General features: G+C 37.2%; 1 protein-coding gene across 4 annotated transcripts in view; it reads left to right on the top strand.

Moving 5' to 3' along the window:
- Positions 1–5,763, top strand: part of CPSF6 (cleavage and polyadenylation specific factor 6) — a 36,573-nt gene extending 30,810 nt beyond the window's left edge. For all 4 annotated transcript variants that reach the window (XM_083182517.1, XM_083182516.1, XM_083182514.1 and 1 more), the window contains exon 10: positions 5,356–5,763. The gene's annotated coding sequence lies outside the window, so the exon portion shown is untranslated. The remainder of the gene's footprint in view (positions 1–5,355) is intronic.
- The last annotated feature ends 9,626 nt before the right edge of the window (positions 5,764–15,389 follow it).

Raw genomic sequence — 15,389 nt, 5'->3', positions numbered from 1 at the left:
TACTAAATCCTGGATCATGACTGTTGGGATGTCCTGACAGTCGTGACCCATGTCCGCTTGCCTGTTATTCGACAGGCGGGATTCAAGTTCCGTCTGCCTAACAACATAAAGGGGGCATGGTCAAGGATCGTTGAGATATGCCCGTAATCTCGAGAATCCACTGCCGTTCTTGGCAAAACTGGTCCGACTGCTTTTAAAGTTGGGCCTGTGCTGCTGAGATGCTTTTGGGAAAGACCGCATTGAATAGGCACCCACCGCTATTTCCCCTGTTGGAAATAGCGGCGAGGGACTGAATACCCCCTTACACTCTGTGTTCTGCCAATTTTCTGTAACAATCACCCAACTTTCATTTGGTCATGGTATGGAACGTGTTACATTAATGCCTTTTCATCTTTGATCAGATTACGATAATAGGAAATTTACTTAAGATCCCTTTTTGATGTACTCTTTAAATATTGCTGATTCAACTTCATATCCAATTAATAAAATAGAAACTTAAAATTTAGGTCTCTAGGTTGTCTGTATTACCAATGACAGGGATGAGCGTGTACAAGTTGAATTCTTCCTTTGTTGACATCGCTCACTGCCAGAGATAGCTTCAGTTAATGCCAAGGAGAGAGGTTACCAAAACTAAAGAGTGTGGTAGTCTCCACATGTTATAACTAAATTAATCCTAATCAGCCAACATGCAGCATTCCATAGATCTGAAACCAATTTTTTTTTACTCCAGGGTTTGAAGCATTTATTACAAAATATTTAAATGTACATAGTGAAGCCTTTTTATTTTACCTCCCTCACTGTATGGAATGGCTTCCTATACTCTCTAGAGGCGTGACTTCCAAATAATGGAAATAATGTTATACCTAATTTCAGGCTTGATTTGGTCGCTGCATATTCATAATACTGCTTTCATATTAACAAGGAGGTTGCTCTTCTCATTTTCTGCCTGGCTTCTCAATGATACAGCCAGTAAATAGATTTATGCAAACTGTTATCCTTCGCTGCTCTGCTTTTGGATCTAGATCATCTCCTTTGCCTGCATGTGATATTCACTTCATGCATGTGTTGCATGGTTGGCTGGATTACCAACCTATCTTTATGCTAATAATGGCACCTTTTCTAGTGCATAATTATGCAAGGCAAGTTGTAGTGAGCAAATCTGGCAATTGGTTGCTAGTTGTTCCTAATTACATTTATCATATCTCCATAACCTTATCCCATGCAACTCTATTTCCTCTCTGGCCTACCCCTATATCCCCATCTTGTGTTTATTGCAGAGCAACTTAATTGGGCCAAAATATGTTTTCCCACTTATTTTACATTTATTTTGGGAATCATTAGAATCTGTCTCACCTGATGTTTTGTACCTACTTGGATAAAATCCCTGCTCTTGCTGTATTGTTAAACAGATATACAATTATAGTAACCTGCAAAATGCAGGTATCAAAACCGTTTTGGAGAGTCTGCCTGATGATTTTTTTTTTTTTTTTTTTTTACACTATAAATTAAACCTCCAGATTGAATTGCACGGTTGCCTTTGTCCTACAGGAATCTGCCCTTTACCCCAGGGATGCTTGTATATAATAGAGAATTTAGTTTATGGGGTTAGCATTGCCGTTCTTCTTGTGATGAAGCACATCTGATCTACACAGTGACGTTTTGGGCATTTGAGAATGGGGTTTATTGATAATTGGAAAATTCTCATTTCAAAATTTTAATCTTTCTGTAAAAACCTTAGCCTTGCTAAGTATTGCTGCCTGCTGCTTCACTTCACAAATTTCCAAATAAGCTAATTATGTACACTGAAGGCCCCCACAAACTAATAAATTGAACATGTTAATAGTAATGTTTTCATTGTACACGTTGCTTTATTTGTTGTATCATTTAATTGTTTGAAAAAAGCTATATGAAAAAAATATGGGCGCAATGTTTATGCTTTTGCAAAATGTATTTTATCCTTTCTGTAGGTTTAAGAATTATTACTTTTTTATTTGTATTGATAATTCAATTTTATATTTGGCTTTAAAGTTTTTAACCTGTCTGTTCTTTGGAACTTGGTAGTGTTTTACAAATCTTATTCTGTAGTAGAAGTCCAATTTTAAATTCAGGGATAAAGCAAGGTACATTCAACTCTGGTGAAATGGACTATGCGGAGACCGTCAATATAGTAGGAAAAAAAGTTATCTGATCTTTGAATTGTTATATACATTATTACTGTCTGGCACACACAGTTTTGGCTACTAACAAGACAATGAACTTTATACAGGATATGAGACTGAAATCTTATCTAATATTGGTGGTACATGATGTACTCTGGAATACATAAATCTTGTAAAGCACAATGGAATTTGCTGCGCTACATAAGAAACATAAAAAGTAATATATTATGTCAAGTATTATAATTTTGACTAGCAGTATTTGGATGCCCGAATGCTGGCATAAGCTTGAAATGGTAAATGCTCCTTTAAAGCATTTCATTGGTGCTAGCAGTGCAGCTGTAAACATGAAATCATTTTTATTTACAATTGTACTGCCAGCACAAGTGAAATGCTTTAAGGAGCATCCCGATGCATGGTTGGACATAGGTCTTGTTGAGATTTTGTGAACAGGACCACTATTACCCATACTCTTAATGTACTTCACAAATTGAAGCAAAGTTTGTAATTTTAAGAAGCAAAATTGTCATTGGTGTATGTACTTTTGCTCTGTTTATTAAAACTAGACACCCATGCAAAAGTTTATCATGCGCCCCCATGTTTTAGTATTTAATAAATCTATAGTACTGTTCATCTTGTATCTCTTTTGAGAAACTTTGTATATCACTGACTCCCGCAGTCAGTGATGCTGTAAGGTGTAGAAGTTGTTTCTGTCATAGTAATATTTGTATTACAGCAGTGATTTTTTTTTTTTCGATTTGTTGCAGATGGTTCTTTATCCAGGAATATTTGTGTGGTTTATCAGTAATGATGAATGCAGGTTGCATGCTATTTTATGAAGGCAATTACCCTAAATGGCTATATTTACTAAAGCAGAATAAAGCTATTAACTTTACATACCTCTAAGGTGTCTCCATTCTAAAATTTTCATTTTTCTGTATGCACATAATGTTTCCCAATAATTTTGTGGTTAATGTTGATATTTAGGGGGGGTATTCAATGTCAGGGGTACGGCTGTCGACAGCCGTGCCCCTGTTCCATTCTCGCTTTGCTCGACTTGAGCTCGGTGGTGGGGATTCAATGTCCCGGCCGCCGAGCGGCGAGAAAGAGGCGTGGCCGGGAGCTCGCCTATTTCCGGCTTTTCTCGGCAGAACGAGCCCGACAGCTTGTGATGTCGGGCTCGTTCTGCCGAGAACCCCTGTTCAATGCTGTCGGGGAAGACCGCATAGAATAGGGCCCCGCAGCCATCTCCCCCGTCGGGAGATGGCTGCGGGAGCACGACTAACATTGAATACCCCCCTTAATATTACATGTGGCATTTTATTGTAACATTTAAATATGTATGCAAATGAGAAAATACTAAAAAAAAAATATTATAATGACCACTGCCATTTCTTGTTTTGAGAGCATAATGGTAATAGCAGTATTTTTTTTTCATCTCTTCTAAATAAATCCTTATTTCATGAATTAAAAATTGCAATATAGTTTTGAAATATCTTTTTAGTCAGCTGTGTTTACATTATGCTATATTTATGCTTTAGTAAATATATTGCTACTAATGTGTTAACTTTTTTTGGGTGGATTGTGAACAAATCTGTACACATGACCTGTAAGCTTCCTAGAATTTTTTTACGGTTAATGTACTGTATAAAGCTTTAATGGCAATTGTAGTTTGCTAGCTAAATGACTAATTAGAACCACACGTTTGGTTTTTTTATTATTGCACAAAACTTTGTATCTTTCATAAAATTGTTGGTTATGTCTCTGAACTGTGGTTCTTTGTTTTATATGGTCGATGTAATGTTTAGTTTTTGTTTAGTTTTACATTTAAGTGGGGGGGGGGGGGGATTGAATTAAGTATCTTTTTTCACATTTAGATTTGGTCTGTTTAATAAAATAAAAAATATATTTTTTTAGCTGTTGAAAAAAAAATGAACTTAACTGAATACCCCCTATAATAGAATTTTTAAGGAACAAATCACATCTATTATACAATTTCATGTGTATATTTATCAAAATTCAGTTCAAGATAAGCACGTATGTTGAATCAGCTTGTTTGGGGATATAAAATATTACATCACACATTAAGGGCGGTATTCAATCCCGGATTCCAACAACGTCCTGACTGTCGGAATCCTGGGCCATTTTCATCCAATTTGGCAGTCTGAATTCAATGTTCTGGCTGTGGAGTGTCAGAAAATCTGTGTATCTATTAAAACTGTAGTGGATTAATAAGAAACTGCCATAAATTCGACAATACGTGGCGGTTTCCAACAAAACAGAGCCGACAAAAAAAAAATTGGCTCTGTCTGCCTTCAATGCGGTAACGGCAGCATTGAATAGGCATGTGACTATTTCCGCAGGCAGAAATACTGGCACAGATTTAGTGCCCCCCTAAGTGTTAAAAGAAGAAAAAACTATTAAATTATTGTTCAAAGTTACCATCCCAGCTTTTTTCACCTGTTATATAAATTCGGGAATGTTGAAATGAAAGCATTATTACTTGATCTATTACCAAATTCAGCTTCTTTTTTTACATTTTTGATTACCCCAGTGTTTTGTTTTTTTCTTCCTCAAATGAAAGGTATTTTATACCTAGATATTGGCTATTTTGTCGGAGGCAAAGATACTTAATTTTGAACTCTTTGTCTAAATGCAGATTGTAGATCTGGGCACAGGCAAATACGTAAATATTGTATCACTGTTCCGAATTTCTAACTGTAATGTGAGAACTGGAAAGGTGGGGATTGTGTACTATATTATGTATAAATATGCCATTTTGTACTTTTATAAATTTTTAAATTCATATATTTAATTAATGTTGCAAATTTTTAATTGTTGTTGCCATGTGTAGTACTGTATTTAATATATATGCACACATTTATATGTATATAAGACTCAATCTTTAACATTTCACACCTGTATAATATCAATATACTGAAAATAAGTCCAATTTTGTTTATTATTTTCAGATAGAAATTTGGTGTTCTGTGTAAAAGATAATCTTATATCCATGTAAATACATGTAAATATTTTCTGCATGTAATGTATTAGTAGCTGTCACCCACAGTTCATAAAATGTTGTAATATTTGGTTATAACATGTATTGTAATGTGGTACTACGCAAAGCTTATTTTTTTTTTGTATGTATTATATACTGTACCAAAAATCTACATCACAAAATTTTAACACATTACAGCTGACAGAAGAGGAACATCTTGAAAGACCACAAGTACTCATCGCAGAAGATGCTTGGTCATCAGTTTGCTTCATGTGATTCAGCTTCTCACAGCTTATGGATAAAAATGAACAGATCTAGATGTGAATAAAGCAAATCCGCAAACCTGGTAACCAGTAGATCTACTTTTATTTTTGATGCTAACTGTTTTATTTGAATGAAACCTGTGTGACGTAAACATTAATAGGTCTTGCAACTTTGGTTATAAATTACATTGACAATTTATAATGTGCAAGTAATTTGGAAACCCAGTTCTTTCTTGTTTTTATAGTTGTTTGTTCCTGTTTAAATTCATGTTCTGATAATGCCTGTAAATGACACCACCTCAATTACAATAGATGTAGTGTTGTAATAAACTGTTTAATGGGGCTGATGTGTAAAGCTGTTCAATTTATTTGCTGTTTACACCTCAGGGAAAGGCTTGTTTTTAGCAATATATATATACATAATATTTTTTTTATAAAAAGTGAAGACTTTATACAACATTAATTGCGATCTTTAGGTGTACATTTACTTTACTGTCTTTTTATTTATTTTGCCAATTGAACACACCCTTGTTTGACATTTTATTTTTGACCAATGGCTTGTATGTCAAATATTCTTGGTTTCAAATTGCATCAGACACAAACAAAACTAATTTATTTGGTCATTACATGCTCTAATTGTATCCTTAAGGTTCGCTATAACATTTTTTATTTGTAAATGTGTACGGAAACGTATTTTGATATATTAAAATAAAATAATAAAAAAAAAATGTTGGTCACCATCGGTATTGCAAATTTGAATTGGATCAAAATTAGTGTTAATTTTTTATTATGAGAATAATCCATTAATGGGGTTGGTTATTTTTAACCTCACCTTCCTAGCTGTGGGTTTCAGCTGGTGGCATAATTCATTTTATTTTACATTTACTGCTAGTTTTCTTTCTGTGAAAGATTTATTGTAAATCTTGAATACTTCCTCTAAAATGGAATAAGTTTTCAAGACTGTTGGTGGCTTGGTTATTTTTTTATGCTGCTTAGGTATTATTGTTAAATGGCTTCTTCTAGCAGTCATAACATTCATTATCTCTGCTGCAATAGATTGTGCTAAAAATATGTAAAAAGTGTTATCATAACCCTGTATATAACAAGCCAAGGAGCTTGCATTGCTTGTGTGTATATGGTTTTAATGCTCTAACCATTCCCTGTATAATTCTGTGTTTAAAAGGTACATGAGCAAATCCTCCAAGTTTCTTAAATAAAAACAATTAAACATTTTTAGATAAAATGAAACATGAACAAGGTAAGTATTTTATCGAAATAATTGTGTCCCTATATTGGCCGCAATAGTGAATATCCTAACAATTCTAAAGAAAAACATTTGTATATGAACTTGCTATAAACTATATGCTTGATATGGTACTTTTTGCCAGGTCATACTTTGTATACACGGATCCCACTTGCATGTTTCCTTATTTCCTCAAAACACTATTTTGAACTGCAGCTTTGCCTGTTATATGTTCCTTTTCTGCTCTCTTTATTTATGTGTAAAGTGTGAAGGAATAGCGTTTTTGGTTGTGATTGAAAAGGTCAAGATATTTGTACTAGATATCTTCGCTTACATCTATTGCCTGTGTAAATATTGCCGGTGTAAGTTTTACATGTTAAACTTTATTTTCCTACTTAGGAATGTTAATGTGGTACATTCTTTAGCTAATGCCAATACTTTGTAAACTGTGAAGTATGTAACTTGTATTTGTTAATATTTTAAGTACTTAGCTTGTTTATTAGTAATCATTTTGTAGGCAAACCTAAGATGTATGAATTGGAGATTATTAAATCTCTCAGAAGTGTCCCTCTAACTTTAAACTGTTAAATGTTTGAGAATAATTTATTTCTCTTACAATGTGAGTTGATCTTCCAAGCCAAGGACTACAGAGTTGTAAGTAAATGTGAGTTTTCATTGAACCAGCAAGTATACAGATACTTTTTAGTTATAAAGAGCTACTGGCCAAATAAACACATACATTTTTATTAGTCACTTTTTTTAATGCTAAAATGAAATGACTGGTTCTATAGGATTTTCAATATAGAACAGTTTGCAGGATACATACAGGACCTCCCTAAAGCTTTTTCAAATTATCAGAGAAATTTGGATTTCAGTTGGATGCCTTTGAAATAGTAGGCCATAGTAAATATAACCTATATTTCATTCATGCTAAAGGAGGGTAAAAAGTAAACTAGACCTTTATCATCACTAATGCAGTGAAGTGATAGCAGAGAGAAATTTCATGATTTACTGGACGCAACAACCAATCAAGTTTCAAACACCCAGAATAAAGTTCATTATATGTTTTTTCTCCAAATCCATGTATAATACAGCCTTCAATGTCACAGCCTCCTCCATTATTTACATAAGTAAAACATCCTTTCAGAAGATGAAACCAAGCCAAACGTATACTACTGGTTTTAAGCTTTATGTAATTTGAATATTTTAATTAGGCATTATGGTATATCTGATAAAACAATCTGCAATCCCAAGATCTGATTCATAGGCAAGTTTATTGAAAAATGTTACATTCAGATTTATACGGACAGATAGATGACACATACGAAATGTATGTTCCTTTTTTATTAAGTATTGATTACAATTTCATATTAAAATTTTATGCAGTGACTTAGAGTAATGTCTTGCTTTGAAAGTTAAAAATATACATTTGCGGTGTATGGGAAGTGTTGTAGCAATTTTACAAAGTAATAACCCTAGCCTCCAACAAATTACTATACTGACTTTTTTTTTAATTCTTATTAAGGGGAATAACTATTTATAATTTTACTTCACACTAAAGAGTAAGAGATCTGGCAGTGAATCCCATTATGTAACTGCTTTCTAGTAAGTTCCGTGTACCAGTCACTTGGAAATATGGGTGGTAAGAATTTGCTGCATGTGTTTCAAAATTAGGGCTACAGGTCACCCTGCACTTTTACGAAGGTGTTGATCAACATGTGAAAGGTAGACACCTGAAAAGGTTGTCAGGTACAAAATGTCGACAAATGGGTCTTTTTACATTGCGACCACTATTTCAGTCGGGATTCGCCTTTTTGCATGGCTAAACCTATTGCTTTTGGGCACTTAAAGTAATGGGCACCTGGTGAGAGCAACAATTGAGTTGCTCTGATGGGCACCCAAAAAGGCATTTAAATTGCCCCTGTATGTTTAACTCAGACCTCCAAGTAAAGATGTTTAGTACAAATCACAAAACAAAAATCTTTTGTATGATATCCTCTGCTTTTAACACAGGAGACGGTTTCTCTAAAAGCAAAGTGTGAGTCATTTCCTCTGAAAAAAAGTTGTCTGTGCAGCTTATTGAAATTTTATAAAATTATAATGAACTTAATTTGACCAAAATCTTGCGTGCAAATTGGAATTGATGCATTCTAGATTTGACTTGCCATTATTTAATGTAATATTGAAATTGAAACCATATCTCTACATAGATTGGTTCATGTTCAACAATATAATTTAATGTTTGTATAAATTAGAGGAAGTTTAGTTGTTCTTGTTGCGGGTTCTGTTTATCCTACAATATGTTGTACCTTAGAAGGAAGTGGTATTTCCTTTTTAGCATTTTATTGTAAATATATGTCCTTTTAATGTTAATGTGTCCCAAATGTTTGCTTTTTATACTATTTTTTTTTTTTATAATAAAGAATTTTACAAATAATGTAATGCTATGGTTTATTATGTACCTCATCTTGATTGATGCTTTTTTTGTATATTCACAAATGTTTAATTAAAAGCTGTAAATGTAGCGTGAACAGAGATGAGTACATTTGCCAGTGAAAAAGACAATTTAAAAAATCTTTTAAATAGCTACTTATAGTGGAAACAGTAGTATTTTTTTTTTTTAAAGAATGCCCTGGTCTTATTAGACTAGTTGTAATTTTTCTGCTAGAGATAATGAGGGGTATTCAACGACCCTGAATGTGAGCTATGACGTCGAGAAGTGCGGATAGCTCGCTGTCAAGTATTTAACTCCCCTTCACTCGTCGTTACCACCTCGCTGGTTCCCTTTGGCGAGGTGAAAACGGCGAGTGTGGCCATTAAAATGGCAGGGCTCAACACAAAATGCAGCGGAATCACTGCAATTGTGGCGAACTTCGCCGTTTAAGGTAATACTTACTGTCCTCTCATGGCAAGGATTTCTCCCTTTACATTGAATATGGGGGGAAATTTAACTGCAAGAATGGCTTGTTTTCTGCAAGAAAAAAGCCACCCTCGCCAGCCACATTGAATACCACCAAATAAAGGAATATAGTCACATTCAACATTATACTCTTATGGTTGAAGCCATTCTTGGTTTAATTTGGTAAAATTTAGGATTGTGAAGTGTCCCTTTAAAGGTATGAAGTTCACATTACTGTTGATAACGTGTCCATATGTCTAATTCCTTTATAACCCTTAAATATAACGGCAAACGCTGAAATAATTGCACGCCAACACACTTGTAAAAACTTTACTTGAAAGCTTGATTACAGGTATTTGCAAATGCAGACTAACACAATAAACATACATTTGATTGGCTTATACTTAAATAATAATTATAGATCAAATCAAAATGGAAACCTAACAAGGACAGTGATCAGCCATTAAACCCATTCATAGTTACCTCCAGCCCCTCTCCACGTGCTTGCCTGTTCTTCCTCAACTGCCTCCCCCCTCCTCCTCTATCTCTCTGATATTTATACCCTACTCACTTTCATTATTCATAAGCGTTGAGTCTTATTGGCAAGCTTTGCTTTCAATCATAAGGTCATAATGCTGTCATTAATTAACCAATCACCCACCTACAGTAGTTGTTACTAGGGAAAGATTCAGTGGCCTTGGGGTCTACGCATGTGTGGCCCTGTTATCTGGTATTGTAAACCATAATGTTCAGACTAGCTGGCGTTTCTTGAACACTGAATTATCAACAAAAGACAATTCTTTAACATCAATTCACTTTCTACAATAGCATTCCAATCTCTACACCATTTTGGAAATCATTTCTGTAAGTCATAGTTGACAAAATGGTTGCATCTAACAAACACATGCCGATTATGGTAAAGAAAAGGCTTTATATGCCGAGGCAATATCTTCTGCTATATTAGGATATTTAAGTAAATAAATATAATAAAACATAGATTTATTGATGAGCTGCTGGAAAATATGCATGTTGATATATTTCTGTTTTATCACTGTCAAATGATTGTACATTCTAGTAGGGTACATTCATTAAGGTAAGGTACAATCATTAGTAACTAATGTGAAACGATTGTACATTCTAGTAAGGTAGGTTTAGGAGGACAAAAATGAAACACAGAAAAAAGCCCTGCGCCCCACCAAATTGATTATATATTAGGTGATGTTAATTTATCATTTAGTAATTTTAGGTCGGCCAGACTTTACTCGTCGTTAGGTACTGCTGCTCTAATTGGGATTGCTCATATTCCCAAGCAGAGAGAAATAGAGCTGCGCACCCAACTGGAGTATATGAAAGCAATTTAATATTATTACACTGATACAATATAGAAATAAAAATAAATAAAAAAATAAAGAATGAAAATTACAATAAAAACACACAATATATAAAATGGAGAATATACAACCGGTTGTATTTAACTATAATCCAGTCCTGGTAGTAATGATTAGTATCAGGTTAGTACTGTTAAGGGCATGTTATTACTGACAGTCACTGTGCATTCCCAGATTTTGATGTCATTATTAGAGACGCAATATTTGTTAGTGGGTCAATGAAGTTTTAGTAGTCACTTTTCACGTCTGGCCAGACAATTTAATTATTGGTACCTTACAGATGACCTCTAACACGCACACTAACGCGTTTCCCCTTTTTTTTAGTGATCAGCGGCTTCTTCAGAGAGTCTGCCACTTGCAGACTCTCTGAAGAAGCTGCTGATCACTACAAACAGGCGGGGAAACGCGTTTAGAGTACAAGTCCACCGGCAATATATTTAAGAGGACTGGTACCTCTGCTCATGCTGTGACCAGCTTTCCTGAGAAATACACTCCGGATAAAGTTGAAAATTTGGCTAACCAGCGCCATCAACTGGGAGGACAGGACATAGCAGCACAAGGTCATCTGTAAGGTACCACTAATTAAATTGTCTGGCCAGACGTGAAAAGTGACTACTAAAACTTCATTGAACCATTAACAAATATTGCAATATATTGCGTCTCTAATAATGACATCAAAATCTGGGAATGCACAGTGACTGTCAGTAATAACATGCCCTTAACAGTACTAACCTGATACTAATCATTACTACCAGGACTGGATTATAGTTAAATACAACCGGTTGTATATTCCCCATTTTATATATTGTGTGTTTTTATTGTAATTTTCATTCTTTATTTTTTTATTTATTTTTATTTCTATATTGTATCTGTGTAATAATATTAAATTGCTTTCATATACTACAGTTGGGTGCGCAGCTCTATTTCTCTATATAGGTTTAGGAGGAGTATGATGTGTGCAGCCAGCTCCTAGAAGAACAAATCTTGCTATCTGATTTTCTAACATGAAGCTGTGCTACCCGAAAACATTCTCTCATCATATCTGGGGACATTGCATTGTTTAAGCTGGGATAGAGTAACAGCCTGAGGAGTAGTAACTATGGGGTCTATGTTCTAAGCCAGAGGTTCCCAAACTTTTTGGAATCACAGCGCCCTGGAGTATCAGAATTTTTTTCGTGGCACCCCTAGGCCAAAAGTTTCTTATTGAATTCTTTGAACAAATATAGTAGAAAGCAGTTACCGAAGTAACTAAAGGGGCGCCTGTATGATTTGTTACTGCCAGCAGCTGTCAAAGAAAGGGGTTGTCAGTCCCTATAGAAAATGTGCTAGAAAAAGGGGGGAGACAGCGCTTACATTGATGACAAAATAAGGTCAATTATAAAAAGCAATTTAATTGTACAATATACATTAGAATATATAAAACAAATGATAAAAAGGCACACAATGGTATGGGAAGGGAAGGGGGAATATGAAAGCTGCATCCACTTATTGTATTCACCTTTGAAAGTCCACAGTTCAGTGTGTGACTAGGAGATGATTAGAGAGGTATGACCTCTAAGCCTGGCCAAAGCGGTATCTCGGTGGTACTTCCTCCAATTTTGTGATAAGGGTAGCAGTCCTCCCAGTTGGAATATCAGAAGTGAAAAGTAGAGAGTCCGCTGGGTGACCCCGGGTGGGTGTTTAGATAGGCTGGCTTGCCTTCCAATAGATGTTTACCTCACTCCGGTCAATTGGCTGTTGGTAAATGGCAAAGCTGGGTCTCCTGTCAGCTTAGTGGGTGGCAGGTGATGATAGCTGGACGGCAGCAAAAGTGGATGAGCGATCTGGGTGCCTGGGCCAACGCGATCCGCCGCTAAAAGCAGTTTTTTTCAAGGTGACCTTGAAAAAGCTGCTTTTAGCGGCGAAACGCGTTGGCCAAGGTGACCTTGAAAAAGCTGCTTTTAGCGGCGAAACGCGTTGGCCCGGGCACCCAGATCGCTCATCCACTTTTGCTGCCGTCCAGCTATCATCACCTGCCACCCACTAAGCTGACAGGAGACCCAGCTATGCCATTTACCAACAGCCAATTGACCGGAGTGAGGTAAACATCTATTGGAAGGCAAGCCAGCCTATCTAAACACCCACCCGGGGTCACCCAGCGGACTCTCTACTTTTCACTTCTGATATTCCAACTGGGAGGACTGCTACCCTTATCACAAAATTGGAGGAAGTACCACCGAGATACCGCTTTGGCCAGGCTTAGAGGTCATACCTCTCTAATCATCTCCTAGTCACACACTGAACTGTGGACTTTCAAAGGTGAATACAATAAGTGGATGCAGCTTTCATATTCCCCCTTCCCTTCCCATACCATTTTGTGCCTTTTTATCATTTGTTTTATATATTCTAATGTATATTGTACAATTAAATTGCTTTTTATAATTGACCTTATTTTGTCATCAATGTAAGCGCTGTCTCCCCCCTTTTTCTAGCACATTTGAATAAATATATATTAAATTAAATCATTTGTGTTTATTTGTGATCCTTAGGTCCAGTTATGTGGTGAGGGACAGGATTCACTTCGGTTTGTTCACATATTGTATGATTGGAAGCCACAAGCACTGATTTTCCCTATTACATTGACCATAAATAAAATGAAATGTGGTACTCTTTACTTAGAAGGGCGCCCATCTCGGGCATTGAATGCACTAAAAAATCAGGTGCGATGCGACAGACGAGATGCCCGAGATTTCCCATAGGGAACAATGTTAAATGTCTCAATTGACCCGATTTTCCTGTTCAATGCCTCAATTGACCCAATTTTTCCATAGGAAACAATGTTAAATGGGCCACAGAGGCCAAATAGGCACCCTGAAGTGAATAATGGCCACCCGAATTGTTAACACCACCCCACGATCAACGTCAACCCGAAGCGTGCCCGCGAGGGGCGGCGTTACGCGTCCTACGACCTTTTCATACCCCCACTAGCGTGGCGAGCGAAGCGAGCCCGCGAGGGGCGGCGTTACGCGTCCTACGACCTTTTCATACCCCCACTATCCACGTCGGCGTGGAGTTGAGAATAGAAAGTGTGGCGAGCGCAGCGAGCCACCGAGCCCGAAGCGTGGCGAGCGCAGCCGGATACCTTCACAGGTATCCGCGTCCCCTCGCGGGCTTCACAGCTGTCCGCGTACCCTCGCGGGGCGTGCTGCGCTCGCCACGCTTCGGGCTCGGTGGCTCGCTGCGCTCGCCACACTTTCTATTCTCAACTCCACGCCGACGTGGATAGTGGGGGTATCAAAAGGTCGTAGGACGCGTACCGCCGCCCCACGCGGGCTCGCTGCGCTCGCCACGCATCGGGTTGACGTTGATCGTGGGGTGGCGTTAACAATTCGGTTGGCCATTATACACTTCAGGGTGCCTATTTGGCCTCTGTGGCCCATTTAACATTGTTTCCTATGGAAAAATCGGGTCAATTGAGGCATTGAACAGGAAAATTGGGTCAATTGAGACATTTAACATTGTTCCCTATGGGAAATCTCGGGCATCTCGTCGGTTGATCGCACCCGATTTTTTAGTGCATTCAATGCCCGAGATGCCCGAGATTTTTTACTAACGATGCCCACGATCAAAATCGTGGGCGCCCTTCTCAGTAAAGAGTACCTGAAATGTTCCTGGACCACCATCCCAGGGCACCCCTGCAAGTGCTCTGCGGCACCCCAGGGTGCCACGGCACACAGTTTGGGAACCACTGTTCTAAGCCTTGGAGAGAGACGTACGAACCAAGTACCTCCTGTCATTTTCATCTCTGTCCATGTTCTCTCTCTCTCTCTCTCTCTCTCCAAGGCTTAGTACATAGACCAGTGGTTTCCAAACTTTCTAGAACCAGGGCACCCTCGAATATCAGCATTTGTTCAAGGCACCCCTAGTCAAAAAGTTTCTTATGGATAAATAAAGTCAATTGTGCATAACTGTCACCCTCAGGTTGTTATGTGGGGGAGAATATAGCTGTGGTTCTTATTGTCCATACATTTTGTGATTGGCAGCCACCAGCACTAGTTTTGCCCATCACTTTGAGCACATCATTTCTTTTGGTCATGGACCCCCAACCCAAGGCACCCTTGCAAATATCCAGCGGCACCCCAGGGTGCCTAGGCACACAGTTTAGGAACCACTGACATAGACCCTTAAATACTTAAAACTACTGGAGCTGTAAATCCATAACTCTCCACCCTGTATGAACTACCCCCAACCTAGGTGTACTAGATCCTGAAACAACGAACCCCTAACCCTATGAAATACACTATCTAAACACTTCACCCCTCAATGAAGGTTATTAAAGGAAATAACTGACGGGAAAAATACTAAATGGCTCCAAAAAAGATATATTCAACTCTCCTAATAAAGGACAGAAAATTCCAAAACGTGACATCAGCCTGACATACAAACAACCTAACATATAT

The sequence above is a fragment of the Crinia signifera genome, chromosome 4 (assembly GCF_055691185.1).
Source record: "Crinia signifera chromosome 4, ASM5569118v1, whole genome shotgun sequence".
Classification (NCBI taxonomy): Eukaryota; Metazoa; Chordata; class Amphibia; order Anura; family Myobatrachidae; genus Crinia; species Crinia signifera.
The sequence above is the reverse complement of the archived record's forward strand: the minus strand, read 5'-3'. Positions and strand labels throughout refer to the sequence as shown.